Source organism: Notamacropus eugenii, chromosome 1 (assembly GCF_028372415.1).
Source record: "Notamacropus eugenii isolate mMacEug1 chromosome 1, mMacEug1.pri_v2, whole genome shotgun sequence".
In the NCBI taxonomy this organism is placed as follows: domain Eukaryota; kingdom Metazoa; phylum Chordata; class Mammalia; order Diprotodontia; family Macropodidae; genus Notamacropus; species Notamacropus eugenii.
Window position 1 is genome coordinate 590,590,356 of NC_092872.1, and position 20,912 is coordinate 590,611,267.

Genomic DNA, 20,912 nt, shown 5'->3' on the forward strand with positions numbered 1-20,912 from the left:
TACCTAGGAAAAGAGAATACAAACTGTCCATTGATATAAAGCTATTATTCAGAATATTAAGGCAAGTTCTTGTCATATGAAAAACATTCCAACAACATTCAAATTCCCGGGACTTCAATTTCTGTTAGCTTTTATTTGGGATTACATTTTTTACATCAAAGAAAATGGCCTGATAGATTGGTTTTCTTAGAACTTATGATCTAGAGCTATGTGAAAAAGAAAATTAAATATTCCAAACATATTAGATCGAAGTCGTTGTATGCACTAGAATGAAATAAAGGCAACAGGGTGTAATGGCGAGGACATTGTACATCCTAAGAGGTGGGTTCATGTCCCAGGCTGGACATTCAGTAACTGTGTGATCTCAAGCAAATCACTCAACATCTTTGGACTCCTTTCCCCACCCCATCTTCACAGGCACAGCGACACTGTTGTGATTTTCTGACCCCAAAGACTACTAGGAGGCACATTTTCAACAATGCTTATTCTTCCTAGTGCTCTGGAAAATGGAATAGAAGGGATACAAACTTGGTAGTTCCAGTTTAACCAGAACACTCTCAATTTATTGATTTCATTTTTTCTCTGGACCTCTTTGCCTCTTCTTAAAGTAAAACCTGTCCTCCCTCTCTCACAAAGTTAAGGGAGTATAAAAAAAGACACTGTCCATGAAAGTGCTAGGTAATAATAGTGCTACATAAATATGAGTAATTATCCTTATTCCCATCAAAGATATCATGTATCATTTTAATAATGATGACCAAATCACAAGCCATTGTTCTTGTCCAACTTCTTTCCTCCTGGCTCTAGCTTCTTTCTGCAGCATGAAGTGTTTTCGAACCATCAGAGGGAGGGAAAATTTTCCTTTTCATCCTTTCTGAATTCTCATTTCCAAGGAGACATTTGCTTGGGTCAAGTGGGTCATTTTCCTGCCTCTAGTGGCCAAGGTGGTCCCTGAATTCTTTCACCATGCCAACAAAAGTGACTAGAGGAGAGAAGGGTTAGGAAAGTGGGATATGACAGAGTAAATTGAAGAACAAAAGGTCCCAACCCTGCCCAAACTTGGACTGTCACCCAAAGCTGTCTAATCCAGAAAGTATATGCATAGGGGAACAGCAGGCAGCCCAGTTCTGTTTGTCAGGGAAGGGAAGATGGTTTTCTGACCCTCAGCATGTAAATCATCAAGGGGGCCCCTCCCCCCGAAGTTTTCACCAGCCTGACCTCTGGCTTCAACATTTTCACAGAATCACAAAATGTTAAGAGTTGGAAAGGACCACCGAGGTGACCTAGCCAGGTCCACTCCTGGACCTTTGCTGTTCTTAATACAGCACGATATCATGTTTTATGTTGTTTACTAGTTTCTCTCTGAATAATCTTCACAAAAGCAATCTGTAAACAACAAGCATTTATTATATGTTTAATCTATCAGACCCTGTGCTAAACATTGAGGATACAAAGAAGGAGAAAAAGTGAAGCATTCCTACCCTCAAGGAGCTATGGGTAGCACACTTTGAACTTTTCCAAAAGCACTTTCATATCCAAGATCTCATTTGAACCTCACAACAATTCAATGAGATGAATTATATTTGTGTGTGTTGGGAGGTGGGGGAGGGGGAAACTGCAGAAGGAGAGCATTATTTTCCCCATTTTGCAGAGGAGTAAACTGATGCACAAAAAGGTTTATCAAATTGCATGGCAAGTCAGAAATAAAGCCAGTAATGAAGCTCAGTTCTCGTTCCTAGCTGAAGGCTCTATTCACCAGAGGATCATGATTTTTCATTAGGCACATTACACAAGTCACCTTTGAAAAATGAAGATATAAAAAGGAAGATAAAATCTCAGAGGTGTTCTTCTAAAAACGATGCATTGGACAAAGAAGTATGTGATATTAAAGTGGGTGAGGCCCGTAAAACCTACGCAGTCCCTTGCATCCTGTATCATTCATATTACAGTCACTAGTACAAATGAGATGTTGCTGAATGCTAATGCAACCAGAGTTTCCAGAGATTCCTATCTCTAAGCCAGAGGCAGCCCTTACAGTATGCATATCTTTTAGAGGAGGAATAGGTAACAACAACTCAGGTGGAAGTTTCACGGTCCAGAGACCATGTAATGAGCTTGTAGCCATAGGACCTGAATTCAAATTTTGTCTCTGCCACTTTCCTTCCTTCCTTCCTTCACTTTTCTAGAACTGTTTCCTCATTTGTAAAATAAGGGCACTAACCTGAGAAGCTGGAAGGTCTTTTCCAACTCTATACATGATACCATGACCATATGGCAAGCTATTTAATATTTGTCTGCCTGAGTTTCCTCATCTGTAAAATGAGGATAATAATAGCGCTTATTTCCCAGGAATGTTGTAAAGATTACGGGGCATAACATTTGTAAAACACTTTGCAAGTGTGTCCTTGTCACCTGTGCTATTCAATAGGTTTAACAACCCCTTCGGATGAAGGTACGTTTATGAATAGCATGTTTATGAAAGTTGCAGATGATGTGAAGTTGGAAGGGTTAATTAACATTTTTGGATGACAATATTCTAAAAGATTTAAACAGGTTAGAACAGTGGGCTAAATCCAATGAAATAAAAGTTAACAGAGATAACAGTAATATCCCACATGAGTTCAAGGAATCAATTTTTCAAGTACAACATGGAGAAGAAATGGCTACATATGTTCATCTGAAAAGATCTGGGGAATTGAGAGAGCTGCAAAACTCAGTATGATTTAATTGTGTGACATAGAAATCGAAAAATCTACTGCTGTCTTTAGCATGACAGGGTGAAAGAGGCATGTCTAGACAAGGCTTTGTCAGCAAAAGATGTGGGGATTTGGGTGGGTGGCAAAGTCAGTAGGAATCAGTAGTGTGACCTGGCAATCAAGAAATCTAATGCCATCTTAGGCATCTTTAAGGGAGTAGTAATGTTCAGAACTAGGAAGGAGATCACACTTTCATTTTGGCCTATTTGGCTCATATCTAAGTGATGTATTCTGTTTTTAGATGCCACATTTTAATGTAATTCACAACTCAGGGACCCCTAAAACCTCTGAGATCACGTGGATATGTTGAGTGTCCTTTTTTCTTTTTTTATCAATTGTTCTGATTTCCAAAATAAAGCTTAGAATTAGTTCTTTTTTAAGTTTCCCCAAAGTATATAACAAGGTCCCTAGGCTCTGACCTGTATGTATGAATGTGGCCCCTGACCATCTCTCACTCATGTTGAGGCATCTCCTCACTTAGTATGTTGAGACTGAGGAGCCTGAGATATCCCGACTGAAATCTCTCAGAAGCAGTTAGAGACGTAAAGGTGGAGTTAGGAAGACAGGTCAAGGCTAAAGACATTACCTCCCATGTAATGAATGCTCTAGTTCAGTAAGCACCTTCCAACACCTTTTAGGTTAATCTGAGATCAGAGATAAACCAGTTTAATTTGCAGAGAGGTGATACTTGAAGTCACAGGAGTGGACAAAGTCTCTGAGGGAGGAGGGCAAGAGAGGAAAACAGGGAATAATCTCAGGCATCCTACTTCATTTAGGAGGTGGGAGGAGGAAGAGGAACCAACAAGGAAGACAGGGAGATAGGAAGTACATCAAAATGACACAGAATTCAAGGGAAGAAAGAGTTTTAGGGAGAAGATATTCAACTGAGGCAAATATTTCAGACGTTAAGGCATAATGATCCTTGGATTTGGCTGACAAAAAAAAAGCTAATCTTGGATTTCATAAAGAAAAACATTGGGGGGGGCGGAGCCAAGATGGCGGAGTAGAAAGACGCACATACACATAGCTCCGAACCCACAACCCATAGAACAACTACAAAGAAGTAACTCACGGCGAATTCTGCACCCAGAGGCCACAGAACATTGGAGCGACGGAGATTTCTGCTCTGGAGAGACCTGCAAACCTCTCGTAAAAGGTCCTTCGTGCTGCGGACTGGGCGCCGGGACTGGGAGCTGAGTACAGCCCTGCCGTGGCCGCGGCACCGAGAGGAACAGATCCGAGCGGGCTTCAGGGACGGGATCTCCAGCGGCCGCACAAGTACCTCCACCCACAGGTGACGGGGGTCAGTGAGAGAGTCCCCTTGGCGGGTCGAGGGGGGAGTGGGGTGCCCCCATGGCTCGGGCCCCCTCGGGAGACAGAAGCTGAGGGGCAGGGGCAGACCAGGGCTCCCCAAGCAGGCAGGAGCCTGGATCCATTGTTGAAGGTCTGTGCATAAACTCCCTGAGGGAACTGAGCCTGAGAGGCAGCCTTGCCCTCACCTGAGCATCTGAATTTAATCTCACACTGAATAGCAGCCCTGCCCCCGCCCAAAGCCCTGAGGCTGGAAGCAGCATTTGAATCTCAGACCCCAAACTCTGGCTGGGAGGATCAGGAGGTGAGGTGGGTGTGAGCAAAATATTCAGAGGTCAAGTCACTGGCTGGGAAAATGCCCAGAAAAGGGAAAAGAAATAAGACTATAGAAGGTGACTTTCTTGGTGAACAGGCATTTCCTCCCTTCCTTTCTGATGAGGAAGAACAATGCTTACCATCAGGCAAAGACACAGAAATCAAGGCTTCTGTGTCCCAGGCCATGGAAGAGCTCAAAAAGAATTTTGAAAATCAAGTTAGAGAGGTGGAGGAAAAGCTGGGAAGAGAAATGAGAGACATGAAGTCAAAGCATGAACAGCAAATCAGCTCCCTGCTAAAGAAGACCCAAAAAAATGTTGAAGAAAATAACACCTTGAAAACTAGCCTAACTCAATTGGCAAAAGAGGTTCAAAAAGCCAATGAGGAGAAGAATGCTTTCAAAAGCAGAATTAGCCAAATGGAAAAGGAGATTCAAAAGCTCACTGAAGAAAATAGTTCTTTCAAAATTAGAATGGCACAGATGGAGGCTAAGGACTTTATGAGAAAGCAAGAAATCACAGAACAAAGCCAGAGGAATGGAAAAATGGAAGATAATGTGAAATATCTCATTGGAAAAACAACTGACCTGGAAAATAGATCCAGGAGAGACAATTTAAAAATTATGGGACTACCTGAAAGCCATGATCAAAAGAAGAGCCTAGACATCATCTTTCATGAAATTATCAAGGAAAACTGCCCTGAGATTCTAGAACCAGAGGGCAAAATAAATATTCAAGGAATCCACAGAACACCACCTGAAAGAGATCCAAAAAGAGAAACTCCTAGGAACATTGTGGCCAAATTCCAGAACTCCCAGGTGAAAGAGAAAATATTGCAAGCAACTAGAAAGAAACAATTCAAGTATTGTGGAAATACAATCAGGATAACACAAGATCTAGCAGCTTCTACATTAAGGGATCGAAGGGCATGGAATAGGATATTTCAGAAGTCAAAGGAACTAGGACTAAAACCAAGAATCACCTACCCAGCAAAACTGAGTATAATACTTCAGGGGAAAAATTGGTCTTTCAATGAAATAGAGGATTTTCAAGCATTCTTGATGAAAAGACCAGAGCTGAAAAGAAAATTTGACTTCCAAACACAAGAATGAAGAGAACCATGAAAAGGTGAACAGCAAAGAGAAGTCATAAGGGACTTAATAAAGTTGAACTGTTTACATTCCTACATGGAAAGACAATATTTGTAACTCTTGAAACATTTCAGTATCTGGGTACTGGGTGGGATTACACACACACACATGCACACACGCACACACACATAGAGACAGAGTGCACAGAGTGAATTGAAGAGGATGGGATCATATCTTAAAAAAAAATGAAATCAAGCAGTGAGAGAGAAAGATATTGGGAGGAGAAAGGGAGAACTGAATGGGGCAAATTATCTCTCATAAAAGAGGCAAGCAAAAGACTCATTAGTGGAGGGATAAAGAGGGGAGGTGAGAGAAAAACATGAAGTCTACTCTCACCACATTCCACTAAAGGAAAGAATAAAATGCCTACTCATTTTGGTATGAAAACCTATCTTTCAATACAGGAAAGTGGAGGATAAGGGGATAAGCAGAATGGGGGGGGATGATAGAAGGGAGGGCATGGGGAGGAGAGTGCAATTTGAGGTCAACACTCATGGGGAGGGATAGGATCAGAAGAGAATAGAAGTAATGGGGGACAGGATAGGATGGAGGGAAATATAGTTAGTCCTATACAACACAACTATTATGGAAGTCATTTGCAAAACTACACAGATTTGGCCTATATTGAATTGCTTGCCTTCCAAAGGGAAGGGGTGGAGAGGGAGGGAGCTAAAGAAGTTGGAACTCAAAGTGTTAGGATCAACTGTAATGTTCTTACCACTAGGAAATAAGAAATACAGGTAAAGGGGTATAGAAAGCTAACTGGCCCTACAGGACAAAAGAGAAGACAGAGACAAGGGCAGAGAGGGATGATAGAAGAGAGAGCAGATTGGTCATAGGGGCAATTAGAATGCTTGGCGTTTGGGGGGGGGAGGGGAGAAAAGGGGAGAAAATTTGTAACCCAAAATTTTGTGAAAATGAATGTTAAAAGCTAAATAAAAGAAAAAAAATGAAAAAAAAAAAAAAAGAAAAACATTGTTTTCAGAAATAAAGAAGTGATAGTCTTTCAGGGATCATGGAAAAGTCACTTAACCTCCACCTGTCTCAGTTTTCTCAACTCTAAAATGGGAGTAATAATAGTAGCTACCTCATAGGGTTGTTTTGACACTCAAAGGAGATATTTTTTGTAAAGTACTTAGCACAGTGCTTGGAACATAGTAAGCAATTAATAAGTTATTGTCCTCCCCTCCCCTCCCCTCCCCTCCCTCTGAACCTGTTAGACCCTATCTCTAACCTTGTGCTTGGTTGTGGGAGTCATATATTAGGACAGACATTGATAAGCTGGAGAATTCTCAGAGAAGGTCAATCACAGTGGTGAAGGATCTTAAGAGCATGCCACATAAGCATCAACTGAGGGAACGAGGGATGTTTAGAGAGAAAGAAAAGAGAGCTCATAGATATCTGTGTGAATGTTACTGCTGACTGTCTTCATTCTCCAAGAGGACCATGACATCAGGGAGGCGATGCCTTGACATGCAAGTGAATTGGATTTAAATGAGGGAGGGGTTGTGCAAAAGTCACCAGCCTAGCTTTCTCCTCCAGAGCCATCTAGGTCCAGGGGCCAGATACCAATCACGACAAATGGAAATGTCCCAGAATGCAATGGGAGATCCTGGCCTTTTAAAGTTAAGGTCTTTAACAAGTCTCAGTTTGACTAAAGCAGTGCCCATTCAGTGATTAAGGCTTTAAAAAACGAGGTAAAGAATTTGCCTCTTTAAAAAAAAAAAAATTAGATCCTGGAGGGGAAGACCCTCAGGGTTTCTGGTCAAAACACAAACAATTGTTAAATGGGATTAAGCCTGTTCTATTTGGCCCCAGAAGTCAGAGTTAAGGAGCAAGAAGTGAAAGTTTCTGAGGCAAATTTTAATTTGCCATAAGGAAAAAATGTCATAATAACTAGCAAGTTTGGAGTCCATCTCTGGATGCCTTGGCTCTAACAGGTGAACTATAGCCCTCATCCATTAAAATGTATGTTCCTCTAGGGTAGGAACTATATTTCTCATATTTATATCCCCAGCACTTGGTGATTTAATATTACCTGGTCCACAATAAGTGCTTAACAAATGCTTTATCTATTTGTACAACAATCAGAATTATCCAATCTTACCACTGGAGGTAGTGAGTTGCCCTTCATTGGAGGTATTTGAGCAAACGTTGAATGAACACTTGTCTGTTGCCCAGGGCATTCCTTTCAGGTATTGGTTAGAATAGATGGCCGCTGAGGGTCCTGTCAACTCTTCGATTCTCTGTGAGAGTAGTTTGTGTAAAGTGTTAGGAAGAAAAGGTCAGATTACAAAGACTGAGTGTGCAGTAAGGCAATGGAGGCAAAAGTAAGAATAGACTTTTTTATATTTCCTTTTCCCCTCTCACCTCAGCACCTTATTCCATAGGCATCTATCTCCTTGTCTTTTTTCTATACCTCTATACCTCTTGAATGTGTTGTTGTTCAGTTGTCTTTCAGCTATGTTCAACTCTGTAACCCCATTTGGAATGTTCTTGGCAAAGATACTGGAGTGGTTTGGCATTTTCTTCTCCAGTTCATTTTATAGATGAAGACACTGAGGCAAACAGGATTAAAGTGATTTGCCCAGGGTCACACAGCTAGTAATAGTCTGAAGTCATATTTGAACTCAGGAAGATGAGTCTTCCTGACTCCAGGCCCAGCACTCTATCCTCTGTATCACCTAGCTGCCCACCATCCTGAAAGTACTTTCTTATTTGATTTTTGGATACATTGTATATGGTAGGTAAAGGAATTATTACATCCTCCTTTGTTAATACTACTTGCCCTTCCTATGTCATAAAGTTGGGGTAACTGAGGTTCAGTCCCTGGGGCACAGTAAAGAGTATTCTTTCCCCTCAAAGTTTACCATGTCCTGTCAACCTCCCTACAGCTATCACTATTTCTTGGCAGAGGAACTGGGGAAAACAAGGCTCATGGAATTGTTGATAGCTTAGCCTGCCACCTGTCTTCATTTGGCAGGGAGTTTGGTTTTTAACAGTTTCACTTAAAGTTTTGAGTTCTAAATTCTATCCCTCCATCCCTCTCTCTCCTCCCTCCTCCCTGGGATGGTAAGATTACACATGTCAAATTATGTAAAACATTTCCATATTTGTAAAACATTTTCATTTTGTACAAGAACATTCAAATGAAAGGGGAAAAATGAAAGAAAGTGATATAGCATGCTTCACTCTATAGTCAATCAATATCAGTTCTTTCTCTGATGGCAGATAGTAGGCTTCATCATTAGTGCTTTGGGATTGTCTTGGATCATTGTATTGCTAAGAATAACTAAGTCACTCACAGTTCTTCACTGAAGAATATTGCTGTTACTATGCACAACTTTCTCCTGTTCCGTTCACTTCACTATGCATCAGTTCATATAAATCTTTCCAAGTTTTTTTATGAAAGTATCTTGTTTGTCCTTACTTATAGCACAATAATATTCTAGTACAATCATAAACCATAGGCTGTTTAGCCATTCCCCAATTGATGGGCATCCCTTTAATTTCCAATTCTTAGCCACCACAAAAAGAGCTGCTATAAATATTTTTGTACAATACACACTTTTCCCTTTTCTTGGATGTCTTTGGGATATAGACCTAGCAGTGGTACTGCTGGATCAAAGGGTATGGCAGGGAGCTTTAATCTCTGCTGAACATAATATGTAAGATTCATGCTCAGTCAAACACCCTCTGGATTAATCCTGGAACAGAGATACAGCACAGCTTAACTAGTGATATGACTAACTCATAATCTAGATGCTGTCAAGTAGCTACTGGGACTTTTAATATCTTGTAGATTGGAAAGAGGGAGATTTCAGTTTAGTGTTGGGAAAAATTTCCTAACAATTAACACTGTTCCAAAGTAGAGTGAGCTGCCTCCAAGAGGCAGAATTCTCCTTCCCTGACGTTGAATGAACACTTACCTGATCAGAAGTATGCTAGTATATATTTAAAACACACTCTCTTTCAAAGTAACAAAGTATGCAAGACACATTTAAAATTTAATCTATACTATTAACATTTTTCCATCACTTTCTTGAGTCTAAACAACCAGTGAAACAATAAATCAAACTCTGATTTGAAACTTGTAGATTTCTGTGGTATAAATGTTCACACTGAAAGTATAACAATGGGCTTTCCTCAAGCAGGTTTGAGCTGGCTCCAGCACATCTCTGTATTTGATGGTCTGTCAAATATCAGTTGACCTTGGAGATCCTGATTCTGGGACCCTCTTCAGCACAGAGAACATGCTGAATACATGTGGAATATTGAAAAATCATGACCTCTTCAGGAATTATCATAGAAAGACAGAAAGTCTCATTAAATCTTGGGACAGCTAAGTGGCATAATAGAAAAGAATCTCAGGCTTTAAGTTAGGAAGATTTAAGTTCAAATTTTGCCTTTCACACTAGTTGTGTGTCCTTTGACAAACTATTAAATCTCTCAACCTAAGTTTTCTCATCTGTAAAATGGGGATAATAATAGCACTAATTTCTAGGGTTGTTACAGGAATTAAGTTAGATAATATTTGTAAAGGGCTTACAAACCTTAAAGCAATATGTAAATTATTGTTATTATTATTATTAATTCTTGAATGCTATCAATTAGCTTAATGGAAAATCTATATAAAAGCTACAAAAAAAAAAGAAAGCATTTTTTAATGAGGAAAAGAATCTACTACAAAACTTCTCCAAGTATCAGAATCCATTTGACTAAAAGACATTTTTTTTCCCTTTTCCATTCTTAGCAACATAAGAACACTAGCATTTCTAATATAAACAATCCAAAATTTCAGAAAGTAAGTAGGGAAATGCAATGGTAATCCAGTCATATCCTATCTAAAAAGCATTTATTAAACTCTTACAAACATAGGAACATAGATATAGAACTGGAAGGAACCTTGGGGGCCATCTAACCTTTCTCATTACATGCTAGCTGCAGGGGCTAATAAGAGAAAAACAGAAAACAATGCCTGACTTCAAGGAACTTACATTCTACTCACCAAGTGTTGAGGAATGGTTGATATGATGTTTGCTGCCCAACAACTCCAGAAGAAATGCCAGGAGCACAACAGATGTCTTATAAACATAAGCAAGGTGAGATTTTTGTTGTTTTCTTTTTGGAGTTCAGTTTCCCAGACTCAGGCTAAATTGTAAACATCTGAAGGATTAATCTCTTTTGAACCCTGATAATTCACAGCTGTGCTGACTCAGCAGGTCTTTACCTTCTGGCTCTGAGTCAATCAGGGGCCCACTCTTTGTTATACATTCTTGGAGGTTGGCATTTTGCTTTGGAGGCTTCTTCATGAGTAAGACCTTTTGATTCCCTGAACCAGACTCTAGGTAGCTGTTTGTTAAGAGCCTCCCCAACCCTGACTACTCAGATGCTAGTGCTATTCCCTTCTGGTAGTATATGGAGGTGGTTGTATTATTCTGTTTAGACAGTTGGAGCCCTGTCTATTGAATTCTTTCTTGGATACTCACTTCTTTCTACTTATCTGTCTGTATCATTTAATTAAAGTAAGATTGTTGACCCCTTTGAAGTTGTCTTTCCTTTAGAAAAGCAGATCAAAGAATCTGTGCTAGCAGCCCACCCTGTGTGCTAAAGTGGTTGCTAATACATGTCTGTATATAACATTTATATATCTGACCAAGGCTTCTGATACTTTCAATCATGTGGGCTTATGGAAAATTATGTCAAAATTTGGTTGCCCAGAGAAGTTCATCAGCATTTTACATCAATTTCATGATGGCATGCTTGCCCAGTGCCAGGCCTAGAGGCCTGTGGGCTACCCGAGTCTTACCTTACCTCTATCGGAGTTCTTCGGCTGGCCAAACCGGATAGTCGTATGAGAGAAGAGACCTATCAGAGTCGAACAAGGGTTGAGCTTTATTTCAGGGTTCTGGTTACATGTGCAGGGGAATTCTTCCTTAGGAGGGAGCGAAGAACCTCCCAAGGAGGCAAAGATCTTACAATAAGAGATTGGAAGCAGAAGTGTAAGTGGGGAGAGAGGGGGAGGGAAGAGCGGAGAGAGGAAAAGCGGAGCCTTCTGTCCTCACACGTGGCCCCTCCGCCCAAGAGAACTTTCAGGCTTTCCTGACTCCAATTAAGCTCTCCAGCCGCATAGTTTGCATCTGAATACCGTGCCTGTTAGGTAACAATGGGTGTGCCCAGATCCGGGACAATCTCGAGGGCGGGGAGAGCTCTCTCCCATCATGTTTCTCACGGGAAGAGGCGGAAATACACGAGATAGCTCGGTTCACCTCGATTCCCAGTCGTTTCCTGGGGGGCCTCGTGAGAACTCTAAGATTTAGAAGTTCCCACCTTTACCCGCCCGAGACTGTCCACATGGAATTGAGCTTCCATCCCCAACATCTCCCCTTTTTTGTTTTGCGCAGCGCGCACATGGCTCTAGAGCAAATAGTGGCTGGAGGCTGAGTGGATTAGGAAGGCCTTTAGCAGCCCAGGTTCTGGATACTGGACAATGCTCTTGTGCTATCTATCTCAGTCGCCTATGGAGTGAAACAAGGCTGTATACTTGCTCCCATGCTTTTTAGCATGATATTTTCAGGCATATTGTTAAATCTTTTCAAGGAAGATGAACATGGGATCAAGGTCAGTTACTGTATTGATGGTAAGTTCTTCAATTTGAAAAGGCTACAAGCCAAGACGAAAGGGGAGAAAGTGTTGGTATGTGATTTTCTGTTTGCAGATGACTATGCACTCAATGCAGTCTCTGAAGCTGCAAAGTATGAATCAGTTCTCTCCTGCTTGTGCTCATTTTGGTCTAATAATTAACCCTAAGAAAACACAGGTGCTCCATTGGCCTCCACCATATGTAAAACTACTGATTACAACAAATGGAGAAGTTTTGAATACTGTGGATATATTCACTTACCTTAGTAGTGTACTTTCCAAGGATGTACACATTGATGCACGCATTGCCGAGTTAGCTCAGTGTTTGGGAGGCCCCTGAAAGAAAGTATGGGAGGGAAGAGGTATTAGAATGACTACCAAATTGAAGCTCTACAGAGCCATTGTACTGACTTCATTATTGTATGCCTGTGAAATCTGGACAGTATACCAGCATCATGCCAGGAAACTGAATTGCTTCCTTTTGAATTGTCTTAGAAAGATTCTGAAGATCACCTGGCAGGATAAGATACCAGACACTGAGGTCCTTTCTTGAACTAAACTGCCAAGCATTAAAACTATGTTTCAGAGAGTACAATTCTGATGGACTGGCCACGTTGTTTGAATGCAAAACGTATTCTTACCAAAAAGACTATTTGACGGAGAATTCACACAGAGCAGACCACATAGTAGTCAGAAGAAGTGATACAAGGACATTGTCAAGGTCTTTCTTAAGACTTTGGAATCGATGGTGTGACATGGGAGACACTGGCACAGCACTGCTCAGCATGGCGTGCCCACATCAGAGAAGGTGCTGTGCTCTATGAGCAAAACAGAATGGAAACAACTCAAAGGAAATGCAGAATGCACAGATTTAGAGAAACCACCCCTAATGTTAACACAGATTATTTGTGCCCGACCTGTGGCAGAGCATTACAAATGCATATTGATCTGATCAGCCACCATCAGATACACTGTAACTTGACTCTAGCATAATGATATCATTTTGGTCCTCTTCTAGAAGAAAGGAAAACAACCAACCAACTGTCCGACCATTTCTGAGAGGGACTTTGATATATGAGAGTGATCTTGATGGAGGGTTATAAACCCAAGGGCCCTCTGATAAAAATCCCACTTTATTCCTATCTCAGGTAGTGCTTTTGCTCTCTCAGGAGTGCTTGCCTTCTGAGGATGTGTACATTATTAGGAATTTTAACTGATCCTCACAGGTACTACTAAAAACAGACTTGACATGAGAAAAGTCAGCTCTAAGGGATTCGTAACAACACATTGCCCGAGCATCCTTGATGTAGTAACTATACCACCCTTAGACATGATCATCCTTCTTTGTTGTGAAGGTTTACCCTGAGAGTCAGAACCAAGATGGTAGAATAACAGGTAAAAGTACCATCAGGTTCTACCCCACAATTTCCTCCACACAGATCTAGAAAATGCACCAGAGTCCTGACTGGGAAATCTAAGAAAAAAATTATAGTGAGTCATTTTTCTAGCCCAGGTTTGCACAGATTAAAAAAAAAAAGGTCTGCAGGTGATAGGGATGTTCAAGATACAAACCCAAAAGAAGAGGGAAATTCTAAAACATCTATAAGCAAAATCTCAAAGAAAAAACAACTTAGACACTAGTACAACTAGAATTCCTTGAAAGATGTGAGGCAGGAATTTTAAACTATTTTTTGTAAATGAAATGGGAATGCTAGAGGAAAAATTGGAAAAAAGATTATCTATGGAAGAAAGGAAAAGGAATGAGCAGATTGCCACAGGAGATACAAAACCTTGCCCATGCAACATGCTCCTTGAAAATTAGAATGGTCCGCATAAAAACCAATAACTCCAAATAAAAATAAATTTTAAAAACTGAAAAAAAGAAAATGGAGAATATCTCATAGGAAAAACAACTGAGTTGGAAAACAGACTGAGGAGAGAGAATTTAAGAATAAACGGTCTACTTGTAAGCCATGACCAAAAATAAAACCCAGAAAACAAAAACCCCAAATGCTAGATATATTTTGAGAAATATTAAAAGAAAACTGCCCAGATCTCTTAGAAAATGGGGGCAAAGTCAAAATAGAATGTACTAGAATCCCAAAATGAAAACTCCCAGGAACATTTTTCCCAAACTCCAGAGCTTCTAGGTCAAAAACAAAACTAAACTAAACATTGCAAGCATCCAAAAAGAAAGAATTCAAGTACCAAGGAGCCACAGTCAGGATTATACACAATTTAGCAACCACCACTATAAAGAAGCAGAGAACTTTGGAATACGATATTCCAGAAGGCAATGGTTATCGAGTTATAACCAAGATTAATTTTCTCAGAAAATCTGAGTATAATCTTACAGGCCAAAAATGGGGGGGATTTTTTAAATGAAAAGACCAGAGCCACATGAAAACTTTGAAGTTCAAACACAGGGAGAAGAGAAACACAAAAAGGTAAACAGGAGCAAATAATCATAAGAGAATAAAAGGACGTAAAGTGTTTACACTCTAATATGGGAAATAATACATATCCCCCCCAGAACCCTGTTATCATTATGAATCATAGAGTGTAAGTTGACAAAGGGGGTGAAGGAAAAGGAAGGCTGGGGGAAATCTCTCTCAAAATTGGGGTGCACAAGTAGCATATGGACTATTGAGAGAGTAAAGAATCACCCTACAGATGAGGATAATTATGCCTGCTAGCATTTATACAGAATTTTAAGGTTTGTAAAGTGATTTATATGTTATCTCATTTGATTCTCACAAGTCTGTAAAGTAGGTGCTATAATTATACTCATTTTACAGATGAGGACACTGAGGTAGACAGAACTTAAGTGACTTGCTCAGGGTCTCATAGCTAGGCAGTGTCTGAGATTCAAAATCAGGATTTCCTGGTTCCAAGTACAACCTTCTTTTCACTGTGCCACCTATTTCATCATATAGCATGTACCCTTTCTACCAATGCCAATCACATCCCCTTTCTACATTAGCAGACAATTTTTGAAACTTGCTGTGGCCAAAACATTTACTCCGCTATAGTCAAAATGGCAATAAGTCTTTAGCAATGTAAGGAAGTTGCTCATCAGGCTATACCCTGGTCTATATTTAAAGCTTTTCCCAACTTGATGGAACCTGCCAGAATTTGTTCATCATCTGAAATCCTAGGAGTCACTGAAACTTCATCAATGGGGGAGTTAAGGGGAGAAACACTCCTACAAAGGACAACACAGTCAGAAATATATTAAGATTGATTATTCTAGTCAAGGTCAAATGTTGCAAAATTATTATGACCAAGCTTGGATTCAAAGAAGACATATAGCAAGGCACCTTCATCTTTCCCACCACCACCATTGTCCCTTCTTTGCAGAAATGGGAGACTATGGATATGGAACACTATATATCAGACTTTTTCATTGGATTGGTTAGATTTAATTGTTTTCCCCCTCCTTTATTATTCTTTGTTTTAAGGAATTGTCACTCTGGGAGGGAGTAGAGTGATAACTTGGGAAACAAATGATGTAAAAATAAATATCAATAAAAAATAAAAAAAGAACTCTTCATCCATCCTGAGTTTCTTTTGATAACCTCTTGTTTGCAGTGATTCTGTTTGGCCAATGACTACTGCCTTTCTAAGTACTGATTGACCATGTCCCGAGAATGCTTCAGGAAATGGTCCTTTCCTCTCTCTGATGATGAGATGGTTGTTTAGAAGAGGGTTATACTTGGTGTTCCCTGTGCCCTGGATGTTCAATTCTTCTTTGAGAGCATCTGATTTCAGAAGACTTAACCCAAAACCTGAGTTCTAAGGTTCATTCAGAATATTGTATCATCCCTGCTTTGATCACTTAATTTCTCCATCTGTAAAATGGGAACAATAATAGTAGCATGTACCTCACAAGGTTGGTTATTGTGAGCATCAACTAAGTGGGAAATTGTAGGTAAAGCCCTGAGTAAACCTTAAAGGCCTGTAGGAATATCAGCTATTGTCGCTGTTCTCCCATGCTCTTTTCATCAGTTTGACACTGTTTCATCAATTCGATTAGTTACTCCAGAATCTATCTCCCATTTCTCCAAGGTGCTACACTGGTTTCAGCGAGGTCAATAAGGTGATGAAACCTCAACGTTAGACATCAAGATGGTGGCCGGGAAAAGGACTTTAAAAGGGGAAACAAACAAACAAAACACAAAACACAAAAAAACTTTCCAGCTCTAAAGCCTATGACCTCAGCCTAGTCATTTAATGTTGTGGGTTCTCACATTCTTCATTTGTAAAATGAGGAGACTGGACTAAGTGATCTCAAAGGTCCCTTTGGACTCAAAATTCTGAGTTGCTAATTATCATTCAAGGGTCTTCTGGGAGAAAATTTCAAAGGGAGAGTTTGGTCAACAGAGAGGACCTCGATTCAACAAGTTGGTTGTGTTAGGAAATTTGTGCCTCCAGCACCACTTGCTGGCTCCAAACCCACAAGGCTCATTAAATAACCCCTTGTTCTTTTTAAGTTTTACTGGGCTAATCTAACCCCTCTATCAGCCCTGAATGAAGGGTCCTCTCAGAATTAGCCACATGTTACAAAAGAGCTTTTTTTCTTTTATGCCAGGGTCTTGCCCCCAAAAGGCCTTCTGTTTGAGAAAACACCATACCATGTGCCACCCCCTGCTTTCTTTGGGGAACCCAGGACACTCGGGAGGAACAATAGCCCCTGGGCTTTATTTAATTAATCTCCCTTAATTACTGGCCGTTTCAAAGTGTGCCACAAGGGAGCTCCTGTAGGAAAAGCCTCCCTCCTGGGTCTAATCCCTGGTTAAAAGACTGAGTGTGCTCCATTCCAACGCTACCTATTATACTGGCCACCTTTGCTACAATACCAGGGAACAATCCTCCTCTGCACTAGTCCAAATCATCGTCTTCTCTTAGCAGTGGACATTCCTGAAATTAATCTAAAAGGGGCCCCTTCCACCCCAGAATGGAATCAAATACTCATTTCAATTTGCTTTCCCCCAGATTTCCCAGGAGGCATCCTGAGTGAGATAATCAATGATGATTATAGGACTTAGCCAGCCTCAGTGAATCCAAAGTGTTAAAAAGACGCAGAATTTCTACCTCAGTGCTCTCCTCAGTCCCATGCTAATTCAGGCAAGATACATTACTCTCCCCCACCTCCTATTTTTTCAATGGTATTAAACTATATGCCTCATGATAATCCTACATGATAGGAAAAGACCATCAGTGCTCCTGCTAAAGGAAGCTCCTGCTTCTCCTTGAACCCTGGAAGAAGAAAGACATTTAAAAAAACAACAGCAGTCCAGAGCACCTAGAGGAAAAATGAGTAAGCTACTCAAACCAATGATGCTGAAGAGATTTCATTTAGACAGGCTAAACTTGTCATGTCTTTGCTAGAGAAATGAGTCAATACCATTGCTATCTAATCCAACAGAAAGAAAGTATTAAATTACTTGTCACAGATGTCTTAACCTCAGAGAACTGCTTTCTGGTTGGTCAGCTTTTCTGAAAGGGAGTGGGAGTCCAGGGAACAGAAGGTGAAGCGGAAGCCAGAAGGGAGTAGGTGCTAGTCCTTTGTTAGGTTGAGACTCTGGTTGTGCCTTGAGAATCAGGACAATCCTCTCCCCCACTGTTTGCAGTTATTCCCTTTCATCCCCCAGGGAAATTTTCCCATCCTCTGTTAGCCTTCTTGAGTCTGTCTGCCTGTCAGGAGGGATCCTCCAGTGTAATGCTGCCTTAAGTTTCTCATACTCATAAATGGAACACATGCTTTTCTCAATTTGTGGTATGAAGCATTTGGAGATGAGAGGTGAAGAAAGTGAAACCTTGAATAGATAGCTAACTGCAGGGACGTAATTTAGGCTTTTTTCTGTGGGGCAAGTACCACAGTGACCTGGGGCAAGCTGCATAAGTGGGTCCTTATTTGAGGGTGGGGAGGCAGGGACCCAAACCAGAGCATCAGGGCAGGGTTTAAAAAAAAAAAAGGTCATCTAAACCCCCCCTTTGGGTTCCATCCTATTTTAACTAATGAAACACCCAACTCTTGTTTCTGTCCTGTTGAAGGACTCTAAAAGCTGTCCTCACTCTCTAAAATAGATTCCCTGAGAAAAGTTCCAGTCATCCCACCCTAGTTATTACTCTGACTTACTATGAAACTTAAGGGAAAGTGTTCAGAGCCAGGGAAGCATCTATTAGAAGCCACAGAGGTTACATGCCTAAGACAAGCCAGGAGTGGGATTTGAACTTAAGAGGATAGGAGAGAAGATGTGATTGATGGGGAGAAGAAGAGGTGCCACATAGGGAGAAGGAAAGATTAGAGCTGGAGCTGTGGGGAATTGCTCCATTCAAGGAATTCACAGAGCTTCAGTTCTGTTGAGGATATTCAGCATAGATACATAGGTAAATACAAGATAATTTGAGAAGGGATTAAACAAACTAAACAAATAGGGGTATCAGATAAGGGCTTCAAGGAGGAGATGACGCCTATCTAAGCCTTGAAGGATCTGGAGAGGTTGAGCTGAGAAGGGATTGCATCTAAGTCTAGAGGTTGACTTCGGAAAATGATCAATGAGATAGAGAATGCCAAATTCACACAACTACTTGTAGTCTAGTTAGCCTGGAATACAGTGTGTGAAATGAGTCGAGAGGTTATGTTCAGGTAGTGGCCCTGTCACTGTTTGGGTGGTGAGGACATCTTAACAAGTGAGGCTACCTGCTTGATAAACTGTGAATGCCTCACCTTGTGCAGATGCTGTCTTCCACATTCCAGCTCTATCCCTTGCTGATCCTTGGCTCAGGCTCTGCTTACTTCAGAAAATCCACACATTCTAGAACTTCATGGCTGCCTCATTGCCCCTGGCTCACATCCTCCTTAGCCCATGAACTACAGGTGGTGCAGTGAATAGAGTACCAGTGCAGGAGTCAGGAGGAGCTGAGTTCAAATCTCACTTCAGACACTTGACACTCACTAGCTGTGGGACCTTGGGCAAGTCACTTAACCCCAATTGCCTCATCCTGGGTCATGTCCAGTCATCCTGATGAATATCTGGTCACTGGATTCAGATGGCTTTGGAGGAGAAGTGAGTCTGGTGACCTGCACAGTCCTCCCTCACTCAAAACAAAGTCAAGTGCAAGTCATGTCATTATTTCTCTGATGGCATGGTCTTCTTCAGCAACGAAGGACAAACACACATTTGCCAGTAAGCCACTACTATCCTTAGAGCTAGGTAGCTCCCTAGAAAACATGACTCCCTGGGGAAGCTTTATGATACCCCAGGTGTCTTGTGTGTACCCAGCTTCTCTCTGGCCTCCCAGGTCTTGTTTCTCTGTCCCTGTCTCTCTGTCTCTCTCTCTCTGTCTCTCTGTCTCTCTCTCTCATTGTATCTGCTTTCAAATCTGAGGGTGTAGCCCAGTTATATGGTATGGCCACAAATCTAGGAATCACCACCAATGTGGTACCAATGAGGGAACTGAGGAATAAGAAAGCAATTCAACTCGAGAATACCTAAGAAACATCTGTCTCCTATAACCTTTATCTACTTTAGCCCAGGAATCTTTCTAAGTCAGATATGGGAGGTTTTGATACATTCTTAAGGCTGATAGGTAGATTCAGTGTGTCCAGACGGAAAAATTTCCTTTAGATAGTAATGGCCACAACAGGTCAATTCATCCTCTGGGGTTGAGGATGCAAGTTTGGTGAGAGAATACTGATAGAGGGCTCTAACAATACATTAATTTTAAAAATAAATTATTTGTATCAATGTAGCAAGACTAAAATTCATAATTCTCTGGCATTTGAGACTGGGGCTTGGTGGGGGTAGTCAAGAGGTCAGAACCCCTTATGAGCCTTTTAAACCATAATATATAGCTAGCATTTATATAGCACTTTTAAGGTTTCCAAAGTGCTTTACAAATACTATTTGAAATGATACAAAATTTCATTTGGTCCTCACTACAACCCAGGAAGAAAAAAAATAAACCTGGGAAGAAGTATATTTATTATCTTTATTTCACAAAGGAAGAAAGTGGGGCAGACAAAGGTTAAGTAATTTGCCCAAGGTCACACAGCTAGTAAGTTTCTGAGTTTAGACTTGAACTCAGGTCTTCCTGACTCCAGGGTCAGTGATGTATTCACTATGCCATCCAGCTAGTAAAAACATACAGAACTAGTTTTAGAGCTTTGAGGGACCTTATTCATCATTCCTGGAATGGATTTTCTTCTTATCTCTACTTTTCAGATTCCTGTCTTTGTCATAGGATTATAGATATAGAATTGGAAGAGAAGTTGGTCATCTAGTCCAGACCCATCATTTTACAGATAGAAAAAAAAAATCGAGGTCTAAAGAGTTACTTGCCCATGGTCATACAGATATTAAGTGGCAGGGTTGGAGTTTGAACACTGATTCCAAATTAACTTTCCACTATACTATGCAGCATCACTCAGGCACCATCTTTTCCATGAAGCCTTCCCCATCCTATCTAACTGTTCCTACTTCCTCCCCGATCAAATATTCTTAGAGGACTTTCTCAGATCTCTTTTTTCCTTCTTCAGTCCCTCTTTAGCATTATACTTATTTGTTTATGTGGATCCATCTATACCCAGGTGAATATAAGCTGCATGATGGAAAGGACCCTAATTTCTATCCTTGTATCCCTGCCCTTTCCTACAGGCAGTGCCTTTCACAGAGCAGACACAATAAATATTCATTAAATTGACTTCGATTATTGAATTCCAGTTTATCCAG

The 20,912-nt window shown here is 40.7% G+C and overlaps 1 protein-coding gene across 12 annotated transcripts in view; it reads right to left on the reverse strand.

The window, feature by feature from the left end:
* The window catches only part of KIF16B (kinesin family member 16B), a 550,717-nt gene that overhangs the window by 94,647 nt on the left and 435,158 nt on the right, over window positions 1–20,912 (reverse strand). For 5 of the 12 annotated variants that reach the window (XR_011972560.1, XR_011972553.1, XR_011972561.1 and 2 more), the window contains exons 27-29: window positions 12,437–12,510; window positions 10,541–11,400; window positions 7,640–7,778 (exon numbers count right to left, since the gene is read on the reverse strand). The gene's annotated coding sequence lies outside the window, so the exon portion shown is untranslated. Of the gene's footprint in view, window positions 1–7,639; window positions 11,401–12,436; window positions 12,511–20,912 lie in introns of all 12 variants that reach the window. The other 7 variants (XR_011972555.1, XR_011972552.1, XR_011972557.1 and 4 more) reach the window with 3 other exon arrangements.